The sequence below is a fragment of the Hippocampus comes genome, unplaced genomic scaffold (assembly GCF_001891065.2).
Source record: "Hippocampus comes isolate QL1 unplaced genomic scaffold, H_comes_QL1_v1.1 scaffold68, whole genome shotgun sequence".
NCBI lineage: Eukaryota > Metazoa > Chordata > Actinopteri > Syngnathiformes > Syngnathidae > Hippocampus > Hippocampus comes.
In genome coordinates, this window is record NW_017805625.1 from 2,152,772 (window position 1) to 2,169,773 (window position 17,002).

Here is a 17,002-nt window from a genome sequence, read left to right on the forward strand (position 1 = left end):
CCTACCTCATCTGATGCTAATTATTTTTGTGAATCGGCCCACATTTCATCACTATTGATTCTACCTTCTAAGGGTGACATAATTCTGCCTGAACTTAGACTTATCTCTGCCTCTCCATTGGCCTTCCCCTGGAACATTATGATTGACTGAATCGACAGCTTGATCTCTCCTCATCGAGAGACATTTCTCATTCCAGCCGCACTCTCATCATGATGTTAAGCAATGCCCCCCCCCCCCCCTGCCAGGGACAAGAGGTTTGCTCGCTCTTGTGGTAATCATTCATTGTGGAGAGGCAAAGGATTAGGAATCGATGAGGAAAAAAGTCGGCGAGAGTGTTCTGCATCTTAATGTGGGGGGGCCACCGTGCGGAATAGCCTTGGTGCTGTGGATGAGCCAGCTAATGCGATGCGTGGCTCCGGGGATAGAGAGGGCAAAGCTCCACGTGACCAAAAAAAAAAAAAAAAATCCCCAGTACACACAATCTGCATGAGGACACAAATAGATTGTCAAAAAATAATTGCACCTTCTTCTCCTTTAAGATGAAGATGAACGTTAGAACAACATTCTGTCTGTCCAAATATGATACGGGATATACATCAGATGACAACATTTCACAACATACATGATTTGCAATAAGGAGACAATGTTAAAAATCTGCATGACTGAAACCTGCTTCAGAGAGAAATCAGGAAGCCTAAACAGCCGTCATGACGTCTTACTTGACCAAATCTCCAGTAAATGTATTCGTACTCCGAGTTTGAATGAACGTCTTAAGAGTAACGGGCAGAGATTAAAAAAAAAAAAGTGATCTAAAGAGTTAATGAGAAAGAAAGGTAGCAGCGATAACGTCTTGATCATTTTCAAAAATGACTAAAGGAATTGTGACGTCTCATTTAAAAGTCATTCTTTGCTCCAAAAGTAATCAGTGCCGTGTTACTGAAAATGGACCATTTTATTCTTCGCCGAGCATAATCGAGTCTACTCTACTCTGTCATCCCTACACGCTCATTTGTGACTGCAATGTACTCATTGGTCAACAGAACAAAGCGGTTATTGTCTGATATTTTCTCTGCCCCGAATTGTTCCATTCCGGTGTTGGCTGATTATTACATAGACGGCGCTCTGGAAAGCGAATAAAACGCGTGTGATCAAAATTGCAAACACTCTTAAGCCATAGCCACCTGCACCTGTCATGTGAATACTGAGATGCTGTGATCTGGTTCTATAAAAACTTCTCAAAGAAGAAGAAAAAAAAAAAATCGGAGGAAGCAGAAAGAGGTGGTATGAAAGATTTTATCTCTCAGGAAGAGATGGTGCTCCAACCCAAGGGAGGACAACATCTGTGTGTTTCCAGGAAGGAGGTTTAAATATAGACATCTGATACCTTTTTTTGTCACTTTTGTGGCTAGAAAGTGTTAGTTTTTTGGGGAATTTTCATTCCACGAAAACCTGCCTTAGTGACATAACTCATATTTTTTTTTTAAATCCCATAGAAATTTGAGAAAGAGAGAGAGAGTGTGTGTGATTTAACTGCTATTGTTCACAGAAAAATGTCCACATTATGCTGTCATGTGATGCACTCAAGAGGAATCCGGTCCCCTGGAGACTGAGCAATACACCGCCACCACTTCAGATATTTAATATAGGGCTGACCTATACATTATTAAAATGACCCAGTGGAATATATCTCGCTTCCTTCTTAACTTAGTCGGGCCGCAAATAAAAAGAGAAAATGGAACGCGTCGCCCTTGAATCCCCACTTGCGCGCTGCCGTTTTAACATGAGGCCATTTCTCCTTCCGTCTAACACAAGACGTGAAATGCTGAACTCCAAACCAAGCATAAGTAAGCAGTAAACTGCCTCATGCACCAATTATGATGATGCTGCCTCTTTAAACCGAGGACCTCTGACAGAAGACCTTTTTCTCTGTTTGTTTGTTTGTTTGACTGGACAAGCGCTGGGACAACATAAAACGGCCCAATGGCGTTGAAAAGTCAACAGGACCATAAAATGGCGATACGGTATTTTCATCAGACTGCAGCAACACCGACACAGGACCCAATGATGAGCTTATCATACACCACAGAATGCTCCAGCACTAGCACGCACCATCAGCCAACAATCCAAGAAATCAGACACAAGCAAAACATTCAATGACGCAAGCTATGCATGCATATAGCGTGGATATGCGCGGCGAGACGTGGCCGCGGGCCTTTGCCTTTGTCCGTCTTTGTGTGCGTGCGAGGGAGATGAGCAGTGGAGGGCAGAGTGCTGGTTAGAGTGACGAGATGTGAAGAGACACAGTCTGAGTGAGTGCATAGCGGCAGGACGTAGAGAGAGAGAGAGAGAGAGAGAGAGAGAGAGAGAGAGAGAGAGAGAGAGAGAGAGAGAGAGAAATGTATGAGAGAGTGAGAGCAAGAGAGGCAAGATGGACTTAAATGGCTCTGAGTAAGCATAACCTACAATTTTTTTTGCCTTCCTTTTTGGGAAGGTGGGGGCGGGGGGCACGAGAATTGAGGCCACTAACACAGTCTGCTTTTCAGGTCACTCCAAAAACTGTGCTAATATGTACGCTAGTCCTGAGTCCATTGTTAATTTGATGGCATGGCAGAGAGTGCCGGCTTTGAAAAGATCCAGCTGTTGTGATGCTTATAAGGCTCCGTTCAACACCGCACGCCGTGTTGCCCAATTCCTGTACTTGCTCACGTTACAAAAACAAACCTGAGTGCTAATGTGAGCGGAATGCGTACGTGGTGTGACATGAACTCGTGCAAATCATGATGTGGAGTGACATACAGTACATACAAAAAAAAAAAACCACACACGGTTCCCGCGTGAAGGAGCTCATGTTATCATCTCATATCTACAGAGTAGCGAGGCAGGAGGATGTAGAAATATTTTGGCGATATGAGGCAATACGACTCGATCTCCTCCTTTCATGGAGAGGTCGACTAAAGTCGACCTTGTGCTATTGCTGCATGTAACAAATGAACTTATTGTGTGGGTGAACTATTACGATCAATGTGCACTTTATGCTTCATTTTCCAGGTGAGCTCGATTTTAAAATCAAATATAAAGTCAACACTGTTACTCTAAACAACTTTGCAGAATTACCGAGGTTTGTAAGTCGTCTCTCGGGCATGCACATTCCCCAGCCCGTGCGGAGAGCATATTGGGCTTTTGATGACATACATGTCGGAATGAGCAGATGAGCGTTCATACTGAAGACGCGTCTCATACATATCCGATTTATACCCACATACGAAAGAGACCCAGGTTGGATTTGAAAAAGTTGGAATTGTATTGTTTTCAAATATTGACTGCCCCTTTTAATGGATCATGTGCCCCGTTTCGTATTCCGGTTACCGATAGGTGTTGATAACTACGATCACTGCTGGGCCTATTTGCGCTCTGTTGCAAACCAAAACAGCAGTACCTAAGTACAAATCTCTACAAAAGCAGCGCGGTGACTAACTGCAAGTTGTAAACAAGCTCCTGAGCATGCAGTAAGTGTTGTGGCGCCAGGTCCTGAATGACAATTACCGTTCTAGTAGACTCCGACTATGTCACATTATTTAAGTCAGTCAGTCCTTGTTTTAAACACCATTTCCACTTGACATGTTTCATATTATTTAAATAATATATACAATCACGACCTCTCCGCCATCTACAGTTGAATAAATTCAAGTGAATTTCTCCCAGCCACTATTTGAGGAAATACGGTAATAGATGTCACTTGTTCTTGTCATTATTGTCGTGCCCATCTGGTTGAAGAGAGCCCAGCTGGTCCCGTGGCTATTTAAAGAGGTGACAATCAATACAGCAATTCTTCTTTTTTGGTGGCCAAGAAGCAGACAGCCAATCATCTCTTACACTTCTGTTTCACTTCAGCAGCTTCATAACAGTCGGATATTGGGCGCTCAAGAAGATTTAGCGAGGGATTTAACCTTCTATTAAATATATATGTCTTATACGTAAAATAAAAAAAAATAAAAAATCAGAAAGATCTTCAATGATTAATTATCATGATGTTTCAGGAGTTATAATAGCTAGGATAATAAAATTAGCATAACACATTGAAGGAATATTATTGCTACTTTACTTCCAGTAGACAACAGATATCATTTACTTGTGTGGCAGTTCAACTAATCTGTCATCGTAAAGAAACATTTGACCCGACATCAATATGAGAGAGAGAGAGAGAGAGAGAGAGACCAAATTTTGGTGCACTTGTACATTCGAAAAAACAAAAATGAATTTGAAGAGCTGTACCAAAATGTTGGAAAAGACAATGCTTACCTTTTAAGCTGTCACTCTTTTACTGAAGCCAATGTTTTAATAAGCTGTTGTTGCTCACTGTGGTGCACAACTGCATTGCATCATGCGTGTTGTTTGTAATAATTTGGTGATCATCATTTGGTTATTATTCTCTCTGGCAGTAGTCACTCAAAAACGAGCAGAATCATTTTTGGTACATCTCTTCTATTGGATTTGATTAGTTGTCGGTCATGGTGTGTGTGAATAGGCAAATATTGCGAACATTTTGCAAATGAAACCACTCATACTTTGTGACGGAAATTAATTGCCCGTAATGACTTGAGCGCGGTTAGCATTGAGTCCAGGTTCTACTTCGATGACGAGTCACATCTGCAGGCATCTAAACGCAACATTGCCTCCAGCATTTATGTGCGGATTGGAGTTGAATGGAACAACAGTTTTTTTTTGTTGTTTTTTTTTTTTACCTTGTCTTGAAGCCTATCCCCTGTTTTGCTGAAGCAACGACGACCACTTGAGCAGCTTCTATCCACGCACTGCAAATAACTTCCCAAGACACGGAGACGAACGGCGGCTGCTTTGGGGCGAAAAACAAGCATTTGTCCTCTTCGACTTGCACGGTGAGTTTTTTTGGAGAAAGGGCGACGAGCAACAGAGCCGATCCGCAACCGACCGACTCATCCGTTGGCGACCCGCACAGGGAGGCGGAGAGAGTTGGCGATAAATTCGTGCTTGGATGAAGAAGAGAGTGAGGAGGGGAGATGGAAGAGAAGAGGAGAGGAGAGGAGAGGAGTGCCTCTGTGTGTCACAGAGGATGCTGCTGCAGACGAAGAAGGGAGTCGAAATCGAGTGAAAGAGCTACAGAGACCTTTAACCAACGTGTAGAATCGTATTCGTCCTGATTTTAAGCACTTTTTTTTTTACCGTACTGTAAATAAGCAACCGCTTTCATGTTTTATGTTTATGTTATGTATTATTTTATTATAAAATAGCAGCATGGAAGTAGCCTGGTTCGGGCGTACAGCATTTCAGTCTTAACAGAACCAACACATATTTTACATCAATAAAAAAAATTATATATTTCACAGTCCCCCAAAACAATGTTACAAAAGTGACTGTGCAGCGTGTTCACCCACTCGCGGGGTGTAATTGTACACGGCGTCAAAGTGCAGCTCACGAATGCAGGATTCGAGAGGCCAATATTTGAATAAGCACCGTCTCTATCCAAATCTCTGCTGTGGATTAATTTCACTTTGAGAGCTGAATATATTCATGAGGGAGCGATATCTGTTGACAGATATTTTAGTCTGTGCCAGCGTGCTTGAAACATGTTTTGGACTTGTTCAGGAAACTGAAGCGATACACGTATCACGAGGCGACTCGAAAAGGTAACACAAGTGAAATAATAACGTCAAGTTGATTTCCACTGTTGGTTGAATTGATGTCGAGAGGTGCTGCCGTCTCTCTGTCCCCTCTTCTGCTTCCAAATGTTCCTGACATTCCAACAGCACACACACCAGAGAAAACTGGATCCAGAACCGTGGACAGTTCTCTGTGCGGCCAATCAAGGACAGCCACTACCTCTGTTCTCACTGCCATCATTTTCATTTTATTCTTTTTAATCATCCCAGTCAGTCTAAATCACTTTGGGACAGACTGACAAGAAGTTCTTTACTAGGCTGGTTGATGGCATACAAGATAAAAAGCATCTCTTGATTGGGGGGGGGGGGGCGAATGGTGTGAGAAGTTCACTACGGCACCGGATGAGATTTTGTCAAGTGAATGCAGCCAAATGACAACCGGTCTTCAGTATTCCTCTCTTAGAGGCCTCTTTCCACCTGTCACATTTGAGCCCTGTCATGATTGCTAGCTGAGGCCCAGCGAGAAAATAGGTAAGTGCTTTATTTCTCCAAAGGTCACTTTGATGCCACAGACGACTCAAAGAGTTACTGATATTGTCATGTACAACTCTTCATGGCTTCAGTACTTTTTGCTCAACATGCTGTTCTCTGTGAATCAACAATACGTATCTGGGTTCAATTAGAATTGCTATTTAAACAGGAAGAGATGAATTGTCAGGCAAGTTAAAAAACAATTTCTCAGAATCATATCACTGGTTCTCCAAAAAAATATATGTTTTTTCAAATTGAATACATCTGCCCTCTCTGCAAGCAGCGCGGCTTCAGTTCCCACACACAAATATGTGAGTGGGAATCTTTACATCTGCCCTGTGATTGACTGGCAACCAGTCCACGGTGTCGTTTTTTTTTTTTTTTTTTTTTTTTTTAAAATTAAACAATTTCTCAGAATCATATCACTGGTTCTCAAAAAAATACATGTTTTTCAAATTTAATACATCTGCCCTCTCTGCAAGCAGCGCGGCTTCAGTTCCCACACACAAATATGTGAGTGGGAATCTTTACATCTGCCCTGTGATTGACTGGCAACCAGTCCACGGTGTCGTTTTTTTTTTTTTTTTTTTTGCCCGCAAACAGCTGGGATGGTCTACAGCTCACCGGCGCCTCTGAACTGGATAGGCAGTGTAGAGAATGGAAGGGCAGATGAAATAATTCCATGAACACAAACAACAGGACAACAATCGAGCCTTCCCAAAACTTGAGAGCATCTGTCACTGCAGAGCGGGAAACTTCAAATCACGTCACGGCCTTTGCTTTAATGCTTAAAGAACTCAACAGAAAGAGTTCACTGCCACTTCACAAGCGCAACACACCCGTTGCCCTCTGCTAAATGTTACAACATGAACAGCCTGTCAGCCTGCGCCGGTTGCAAAGTGTTTTCTTCACAGGTAATTGGATTTTAAACGTGGTAATTTCCTGGAAGTGTCCTGGACACACTCACACTGACATACTGGGGAATGAAAACATGTTTGATTTGCTTAAGGGACACCGAGCTGTAGAATCAATATATGCTTCTGAACAAAAACTTGTCAAGCGCACAATACTCTGTTATCTTTCCCTTCTGTGTTTATCCGAATTGAAAAAAAGAAAAACCCAGTTAATTAACAGTTGGCGCACATGATGAACCCCCTGCAGCGTGTGCAAGGTAAAAGTCGCACTATGCAATATGTGTGATTCAAGCTAAGTGTGATTGCTGTGCGATGTGTCGTCTTTTTGAAACCTCTCACATGGTACAAAGGGCCTTTCTACAGTCTATGTTGCTGCTTATTTGATCTATATGTAGACACACATACACACACACAGTGGCGGAATATATACACACACATGTGTATCTATCTATCTATCTATCTATATCTATATATCTATATAGATATAGATATATAGATATATACACACATACACACATACACACACACATTTTTTAACTGAATCAAATCATTCCCTCCAGTTTGAAATATATTGGGGTACATATCGTCGCATCATGAAACGGCATTGCATCATACCCTCTCGAACTGAAGCGTATCATATCAAATCCAATCGTTATCCCAATGACTCAAACTTGATCAAATCATTACAATATTTTTACAAGTGATCTATTGAACACCGTGTCAAATTGTCTTTTGTGGAGAGATGCTCACCGCTGATGTATATATACATATCTATTTGAAGAGAGTCTTTTTTTTTGTCATCTGTAATAAGTTCTGGTAGCTTTCAATAACTGAAAAATTACTAGTGTGGCTACACTGTTCGAAGCTGCCGTATGCCTCTCCGCGCTGCACTGTGCAGATGCGGATTGTGCGAGATTTCTTTGCGTTCCACCGAGACAATGTGAGCAAATGCGACTGGAAGCCGATGATGGGATCACAAAGGAGTTTATGGGCCCTCGAGGAAAACCGTTGGCTGAGAGGGGGTGACTGCCTCACACAAAATTAGGGCAGCAATCAAAATGCATTGTCGCTTGGAGCAGGACCTGGCATCTTTGTTCATTCTAATACAACATTAAATCAGAGATGCACCAAAACTGTATATTCAGATTTGAAATGGATGACACACTATATAATTGTAATGGGTTATGAATTGTCCTCTTTGTCCTTTATGAGAAACCATTTTTAGGTTCTACAGCGCAGACAAAGTAGGCTATTTGTAGTTTCCATCAAACCAAACGGGGAACAAACAGCAGATCATTTGTAAGAATGATTTTATTACAGCGGTCGCTAAACCAATCTTCTTACTGAAGGGCTGTGAACAAAAACTCCAAACCATATTTAAGATAACAGGTTTTATTTGTGCTGAGGTGTCACTCGTATTGCCCAGTTCTATTTTTCACCACATATCGCACAATTCACCAAGCAGCGCCGCATCCACATCCACAATAAGCAACATTTCAATTTCAGTGGAAGTGATGCTACTGCTGTCTTGTTGTTACACCTCCCAACAAGAAATCTTCCATACAAATCTAATTATTAGTTCTGAATACTTTATTCCAACCAACCCGCACTTATTTTGCCTTGCTGACATTTGCATCAGTTGGGCGCTAAGATTGTTTTCACACCAAAACAGATAATTGAGCTACGCTCGGCGCAAGGAGGTCACGCTAATTGTGTGAAAATCTAGCACAGCTACTGACATGCTGCCTTCAACGCTTCGTTACTTTGTTTGGTTTTCTTTCTCTTCTCATTAACATGCTGATCTATGATAAAACACAAGCTCAGAATCCGTGTTCATGTCTCATCAGTAATGTGGCGTAACTTAGCTTCGTTTTCCAAGCTAATAAAACTGATTGTGTGGCTGTGTCGGATATTTTCATTTTAATTTCGAAAGTATTCCTGCATACAAACAATAATCCTTCAAGGTCATTTCAACTCGCACTCTTCTGTATATTTGTGTTTCACACCACACAGCGAACCAGAGCACAGATAGCACGGAGGGATGTCAGCGTGAAAAGGGCACGCCAACAACGCCGCACCTCTCGAGCCTGCGTGGGATTCGTGCCTTGCTCAATGGCACCTTGATCGTTGTCAGGAAGCAGACTAGCATCAAACCAGACCAACAATTAGCTGTTATTGCTGGTGTCTAGCATACCATATTAGTAAACAGAATTAGCATACGCTCACTATTTGTGTGTCGTTAAAATGTGTATGTCATCGATATTGAATTAATTGCACTGCTCTTGTCGTGAGTCGCCAAATGCTTCCCTCGGTCGGGAAATGATGAACTTTTCCTCTTTGCCAACACCCTTTTCCAGCAGCTTCCCAACTGACATACAAAATATAGCAAAGAAAGAACACTGAGCTGAAGTTTAAAAAAAGGACACTAGATACTAAACTTGATCAGTTAAGACCTGCTGTTGAGTGAGTCTATACGACAGAATCAACGTATGGTGGCTTCAGCATTACCGGTAATTCCAGTGAAGGTTTATATTCCTTGTTCCCATAATACACTTAACTATAGTTATACCCTTCCGTTGCTTCTATTTAAGACACAGCCTTGAGCCAGTAGCCAATGTAACACAGCCACAGATGGTTCCTTAATGCTAGCATGGACATTTAGGCATGACGGGGGGCAATAAATGAAATCAGCCAAATGGGAGCAGAAGCAGCTTTGGAGTAGAGGTAGCGATGAAGGATTATCGTTTTTGCTAACTAAACCAGGATGTTGTTTTGATCCCATTCAACATAGTGTGATAAAGTCAAAGGATGTGCACAACAAATTGAATGTGAAAATTGAACCTTGCTCTAGACAGTAGTGAAACGGTTCATAAATGTGCAGAGCATCGCTCTCTCTAATAAGGTGTGATATGGCATGCTGGGCACCATGACATGCATACACAACATGACCTTGTTGGTATATGTCCATAGGCCTGGATGTATGCCGTGCTCAGCCATGCTCAAACATTCTCTCTCACTCACAAACACACACCCACCCACCCACACACACACATGCATGGACACACATACACACGCACTGTACTAAAATAGTGCAGTTCATCATATGAACCTGCGGGCTCGCAAAGGCGTGCAAATTCACCATCAAGCGCCGCCTGTCGACTCGTGTTCATGATAAATGTGGCATCGATTATACACCACATGTGTACTGTTGCCGTGTCTTTATGTTGTAACGGTGCAAGATTACGACAGAGTTGGTGCACCCCACAAAAAAAAAAATCCAGATAAAAAAAAAATAGCTTGCTCGTCATTAATAAATGTTTAATCAAATTTGACAAAATTAATGCAAAACTGCATTTTTCTCAGTTGCGCCAAGTTTTCCTGCAATGTACCAATCAAATGTACCGGTATGTGAAATAATTTCAAAGTTTCATACCATTTCTATTTAATATCGCACTGTGATAATGCATGAAAGTTTGAGATAACACAATAACTGAAACGCAATTATGGCTTCTACCGGTTTTGAAGGACAACTGAAAAACAAAACAAATGAATGGGCAAACATCACAGGCACAAAATTGGCACAAAATGAGTTCCCTCGAACTTGGATGAGCTTATCGCAAAATCATCATCAAAGAAGGAGAGCCAACGAGCCGAAGCTGAAGTTTCGTTTTGTTTTATTTTTTTGGTTGGCTCTATCGCGGGAATGCTCATACGCCAAGTTTTCCTGCAATGTACCAATCAAATGTACCGGTATGTGAAATAATTTCAAAGTTTCATACCATTTCTATTTAATATCGCACTGTGATAATGCATTGAAGTTTGAGATAACACAATAACTGAAATGCAATTATGGTTTCTACCGGTTTTGAAGGACAACTGAAAAACAAAACAAATGAATGGGCAAACATCACAGGCACAAAATTGGCACAAAATGAGTTCCCTCGAACTTGGATGATCTTATCGCAACATCATCATCAAAGAAGGAGAGCCCACGAGCCGGAGCTGAAGTTTCGTTTCGTTTTATTTTTTTGGTTGGCTCTATCGCGGGAATGCTCATATTCAACCGTTTTATTTTGCAGAAAAAAATGGGTGCACATCCAAGAGTTAATAAATTCGGGCTGTACCACGATCACTTGTCTGAAAATTCTTTGTTAGCTTACATTCATGATACTGTAGACAGAGGTCGCTATTTTGTAGTGCTGTTCAAAAGTGCTATGAGTAGATGTTGTCCTCTATACCAGGGGGTGTCAAACTCATTTTTGTCGCAGGCCATTTTAGGAGTTGTGTCTTCCCTCGGCGGACCATTACGACAGTGAAACCGAATAAATGTTTCATCATCACATCGTATTATTCCTTGTTCACAACAAATTGATGGATTACTAGTTTTGAAATCAGTCAACTGTTTGTTTGCTGTTTGTTCAATGTCCAAGTGAGTGAAAACAGGGTAAAAAAAATGATTGCAAAATCCCAATGTTATTTATTACACATGACAATTTGACATTTCGGTCCAGATTTGAGCAAGAGTTATGGAAGTTGACACACACGATTTGCTTTCCTGGGCCACCTAAAATGACGTAGCGGGCCAGATCTGGCCCCCGGGCCTTGAGTTTGACACCTGTGCTTTATACAGTGCTCAGCAAGAATGCTCAAAGGCATTTGATATCCCTAAAGGCAGCGATAATGGTCCAAGTGAGTGTAAACGGTCAAAAAAATTATTGCAAAATCCCAGTGTTATTTATTACACATGACAATTTGACATTTCGGTCCAGATTTGAGCAAGAGTTGTGGAAGTTGACACACACGATTTGCTTTCGTGGGCCACCTAAAATGACGTGGCGGGCCAGATCTGGCCCCCGGGCCTTGAGTTTGACACCTGTGCTTTATACAGTGCTCAGCAAGAATGCTCAAAGGCATTTGATATCCCTAAAGGCAGCGATTGAACGCCAGGGGTGGGGAGAAGGCCAAACGTAGATCTCTTAATAGTGTGCCCTTCAAAACTGCTGGAACGAAACTCAAAACAGGAGCCCTGGCTTGATCCACAAAATTGACTTAAATCACGTTTGCCACAGGGTTAAGTTCTTGGCCATTTTGGCAAACTTTGAGACTACGCCAAATTGGTTTGGCAGGAAGCCTGAGAACAAGGATGAAATTGGCTTCTCTAAGGTGTGAGCCAGAAAGGGTCTCAAATTACATTTTTGGCTGGATGTGCGCTTGTTTCAGAAGCGCCGGTCATTTTCGAAAATTACATCCTTACAGCCAACTGTGTGGCATTGCCGGTTTCCGTAGGACTGACTGACTCTCTGGTTTAAAAAAAATAATAAAAAATGTAAATACACATACAGATCAACAAATGCATGGTACACCCATGGAGTAGTCCAACATAAACAAAACCTTTTAATCTTTGGTAACGTAAACGAATAGCTGTCAAGAATAAAGGACACTGCTTTCACAAAGCCAATGATATCAAAGTCATAATTCACATCAAAATGATTTGTTATGGTCTCTGTATCACTTCCCTGTGCACGTTTCGGCTTGTGTGTACAATGGAAGAATTGGAGCATATCTTCTCTCAAAACCCTAGAAAAAAAAAAATTAACAGAGCATGTTCAAATAAATTGCTCGAGAAACAGCCTCATCAGCAACACCTTTTGAGATGGCACATTTGTGTGACAATTCCTCACTGGAAGGCAGATATGATTAAAAAAAAAAACAATTGCTCTGCTGAAGTCAAGGCAATTTATCCTCCTGTGTAAATAAGAGAGGAACCGTTTATTATGTTCCTTGTCTACCTCTTGTCCATTTAGAAGATAGATACATGAGCATATAATTAGATCTTGGAGAGAAAATGACCATGGAAGTGAGTGTACCATAAATGAGAAAGTAGATAAAATACGACATCTAGTGGTCAAACGTGTATCCTGCAACAATGAATACATTGGGAGCACCCCCAGTGGATTAAGGGTAACTGTTCGGCATGGTTGTGGACCCAAGTTCAGCAGAGAGGCGGGATGCTTAAGTATTTATTTTCCAAAAGAACAAAACCAACATTGTATTCATAATTCCAAAATTACCCTCAAACAAACACTTGGAAAAAAGACTCCACTTGTCTTGGACAACTTACACAAAACAATAAACCCACCAAGACGGAAATAAATCAGGGAAGTAAAATAGAAACAAACTCACAAGACAACAAGTCGCACCCGGTCAAGACAAGTGGCCGAGGGAGCTCTGTTTGGAAGACACAAGGTGAGCGGGCTGACGAGAACAGGTGGACACAATAACCGATTGAGATGAAAACCTCGCAATCGTCACATCACAGCAGCCACAACAACGACAACGACAAATAACACATTGAGAGCAACCATCACAACCACAAGAACAACCCCACCCCCAACAAAACCAACGACCCTATAAAAACAATAACGACCCCCAACAAACATTAAAAAAAAAACAACTAGAACATCTGCGACAAAATCACTAAAACCATAATAACCATCACAACAACAACAGCAACGATCACAACTTACCACTGGAATTATTAATGAGCGTCGGAACTTTGTTTTGACTCATCTCGCAGCCATTTCTGTCTGTCTCGTCAACCGCGGTGACTTGAACACCTGCTCCTCATGAGTTGACCTCTGAGCAACTGAGGTTCGAACCTCCCAGTGTTGTGCCTTTCAGGAAAACACATCAGGACAAAAAAAAAAAAGCGGACCGACCAAAAACATGTGGAAATGTTCAAGCGCCTTGGCCGCGCTGCGTTTTTACATCTGCATGTAATCGGAGGGGGGGTCCCAATTAAGTCTTAACCAAAAGCTTGCCTTGTTCCACTGACATGAAAAAAAAAAAAAGTTTATATCCAAACGTATCTCTGCCAGAACAATTGCTGTCTCAGATGAGCACTGCGTAGTCATTAGCTATGCTGAAGATTGATGTCAAATCACGAAACCACATGGAACCCAAAGTTCTCCCACTGGAGGAACTTCCCACTTTGGCAAGCCCTCATTGTATCAATCCCGTTCAACAGTGCGCAGGACTTTTATTTTTTATCTTTTTCCTCTCCGCGATCCATTTTGATAAGCTCTCACCCTCGTACAATACCACAAACACAGAGCTTATAGACTGCGTTGCTTCTGACTGAGATGTGCAGTGGAAGAACATTGTGCTCTAAAAGGGATTGAAGATTGTGTTGTGGATTTACGATCAACGGGAATTTATGAGATAATAACATGAGAAGGGAATAACCTAGATAATAACCGAGCTGCTTCGCCGAGTATCAACAGAGGACATGAGTGCACTGTGTAGGCCGGTTTATCGCTATGATTTCCGTTTCGTCATTTTCTTGTTCATCCTAAATGAATACCACCAAATAAGTCACACTGACAAAAAAAAACCAAACATTACCTTGGCATTCAAAAGGCTCTTCATGTTCAGATTTGAGGCATTTTCACATGAGATGATAATCGCGAAGCGTATGAAGTTTTACTTTCACAGCGTGACGTGAGTGTGATATGAAGGGGAAGAAAAAAAAATCAGGATGGGTTTTACACTTCCAAGAAAGTTTGGGAACATTTTAAGACTCATCACTCATAGTTGGCAAACGGGTTTTACTGCGCTGGAATGAACAGCAAGAGAAAAGCGCAATCGCAGACATCACTCACAGCTACGTGCCGAACCGCAACACTCAAATGTAACCTCATTCATGTGCTGTAACCATAACTACAATTTGTCTAAACACAAAGCTAATATTAATCTGACCCCGAAAAAAGGTGTGCCAGAAATTCTGGAGCACACACACAGTCTCACTTAACCCCGTTGGAATGTCCCTTATATTGTACACCTCTTTCTTCAGATCACACTCATTTTTCTCAAGTGACTCATGTGGCTCAAAACAGGCTTAAAAGTCTTCCTTTAAAAGAAAGTTGAGAGTATATGCTCACGCAAAGGGAACATCTGTGGTGGAGACAGATGCCTCTGTTTGCTTAAGGTGGTTTATACAAGCAAATATCCCCAGCCCAAGCTGATCTCGACAGCCCGGCTCACTCAGGAAATGATGTCATGGCAGCAGGAGATCTGCACGCCGATAAGGGCTGAGAAAGTGCAACAAGCCGTGTGCCCTTTTGGGCATGTCTTTCATCCTGTCACAGGAGTGATTGACCATCTATCCATTTTCTGATCCGCTTTTATCCTCACAAGGGTTGCGGGGTGGGGGGCGGGGAGGGGGCGGGTGCTAACAACCATTCGTGCTCACACCTTGGGACAATTTTTAGTGTTCAATCAGCCTGCCATGCATGTTTTTGGAATGTGAGAGGACACCGGAGTACCCGGAGAAAACCCACGCAGGCCCGGGGAGAACGTGCAAACTCCACACAGGAAGGATGGAGCCGGAATCGAACCCGGTACCTCTGCACTGTGAGGTCGATGCGCTAACCACTGGATTACCGACCGCGTGATTGACCATCTATTCACATATTCATAACCGAGGCAGCACATTTTATAATCATGCCATTGTGATGTTCCGAAGGAAAGCGCCATTAGTCCCAAAGCTTACCCCCGCCCACTTTGTGTGATAATAAAACGACTTCTAATACATGTAATATAGGCCTGTGAGTCCAGGAGCGCCACATGCAGACACAAGCTGATGCTTTCCCATACTCCCATAATGAGATTAGAGTGCATGTTCACTGTGACTCACGGTTTATAGACTCGGCAGTGTGCACGAGAGGTTATGTGCTCTGCTGGCCGCGTGAAGGAAATCACTGAAGGGGGTCCTGTTTGCTCCCACTAGGATGGAGGGTGGAGGAGCAGGCGGGGGGGCGGTGGAGGGGTGGATAAAGAATGTCTGCTGCTGAGGGCCTGTTTGCCATTGTGCGTTGTACAGTGCGTGTTTATGTCTGTACATTATTTAAGAAACTGCAGAGCATGTTTATACGGCTGCTTAATGAACCCACTTGGGTGTGTTCTTCAAACTTCCTGCCTTTGGCTCTCCGTCTGGAAGTCTCGCTCTCTATCTGTGTGTACATTCCCCTGTCTGGTTTACTCTGCTTCTCTCCGTGTGTGTGGGTGTGTGCGCGCGCAAGTGAGCGTACATACGTGTGTTTATGTCTGCATTTTTTTTGGGGTGCGCGCTGTATCAAATCTCCAAAATGACTGAGTCACAAGACACACAGAGCAGCTCCCCTGCCACCTTCTGCACCACAACTCTTTGTTGGTTTAGATGGACAGCCCATCTGGTTTCCATGAAAGAGATCAAAACATCGAGACGGCCGCTGTGGTCTACTTTCATCGTTCTCATCAGAAATTTTGCTGTCACAATTCTGGTGGACAAGCAGACTTGATGGCTCTGGACCTTGACAATGAGTGAAACGAAACTAAACAAATTGCGAGAGGACAACATTTTGCTGTTGAATCGGTATTTCAGCTCGACTGATATCTCACCAAATGTTACCAACATGCTCACAATGTTGCATTTCAAATTTATTTATGGGCATTTCAAATTTATTTATGGGCAGAGTAACCTTTAAAAAAAAATCTTGTGATCGCCATGGCATTGCAGCGTGCCAAGTACGCACCACGAGAACACGCTGGTGACTTCTACCAAGTCCAAACATCAATTTCAAGAATAGATGTGCCTTGTTTTTTGTTTGTTGTTGTTTTATTTTGTTTTTCAATTGTTCAAGCGACCCCATTTACCAACAAATAAAAATAACAGATGCCAATAAATGGACAACTTTCTTGGCAGAGGGAAATTTTGTCAATACCAGCGCTAAGCTCATAACAGGAGACAACAAGAATGACAAAAAGAAATGCTAAACTCAGCACCGCTTTGTAACTAACAGAAGGAAGCATTAAGTCTCAAACAAAAGAAATGTCCGTCGGCACAGAATCTTGAGCTGAACAAAAGCACCATACAACTGACTG

General features: G+C 42.2%; 1 protein-coding gene across 3 annotated transcripts in view; it reads right to left on the bottom strand.

The window, feature by feature from the left end:
• LOC109522336 (disks large-associated protein 4-like) overlaps nt 1-13,693 on the bottom strand; it is a 63,631-nt gene extending 49,938 nt beyond the window's left edge. For 2 of the 3 annotated variants that reach the window (XM_019880800.1, XM_019880799.1), the window contains exon 1: nt 4,743-5,038. The gene's annotated coding sequence lies outside the window, so the exon portion shown is untranslated. Of the gene's footprint in view, nt 1-4,742; nt 5,039-13,608 lie in introns of those variants that run through there. The other variant, XM_019880801.1, reaches the window with a different exon arrangement.
• Between the last annotated feature and the right edge of the window lie 3,309 nt (nt 13,694-17,002).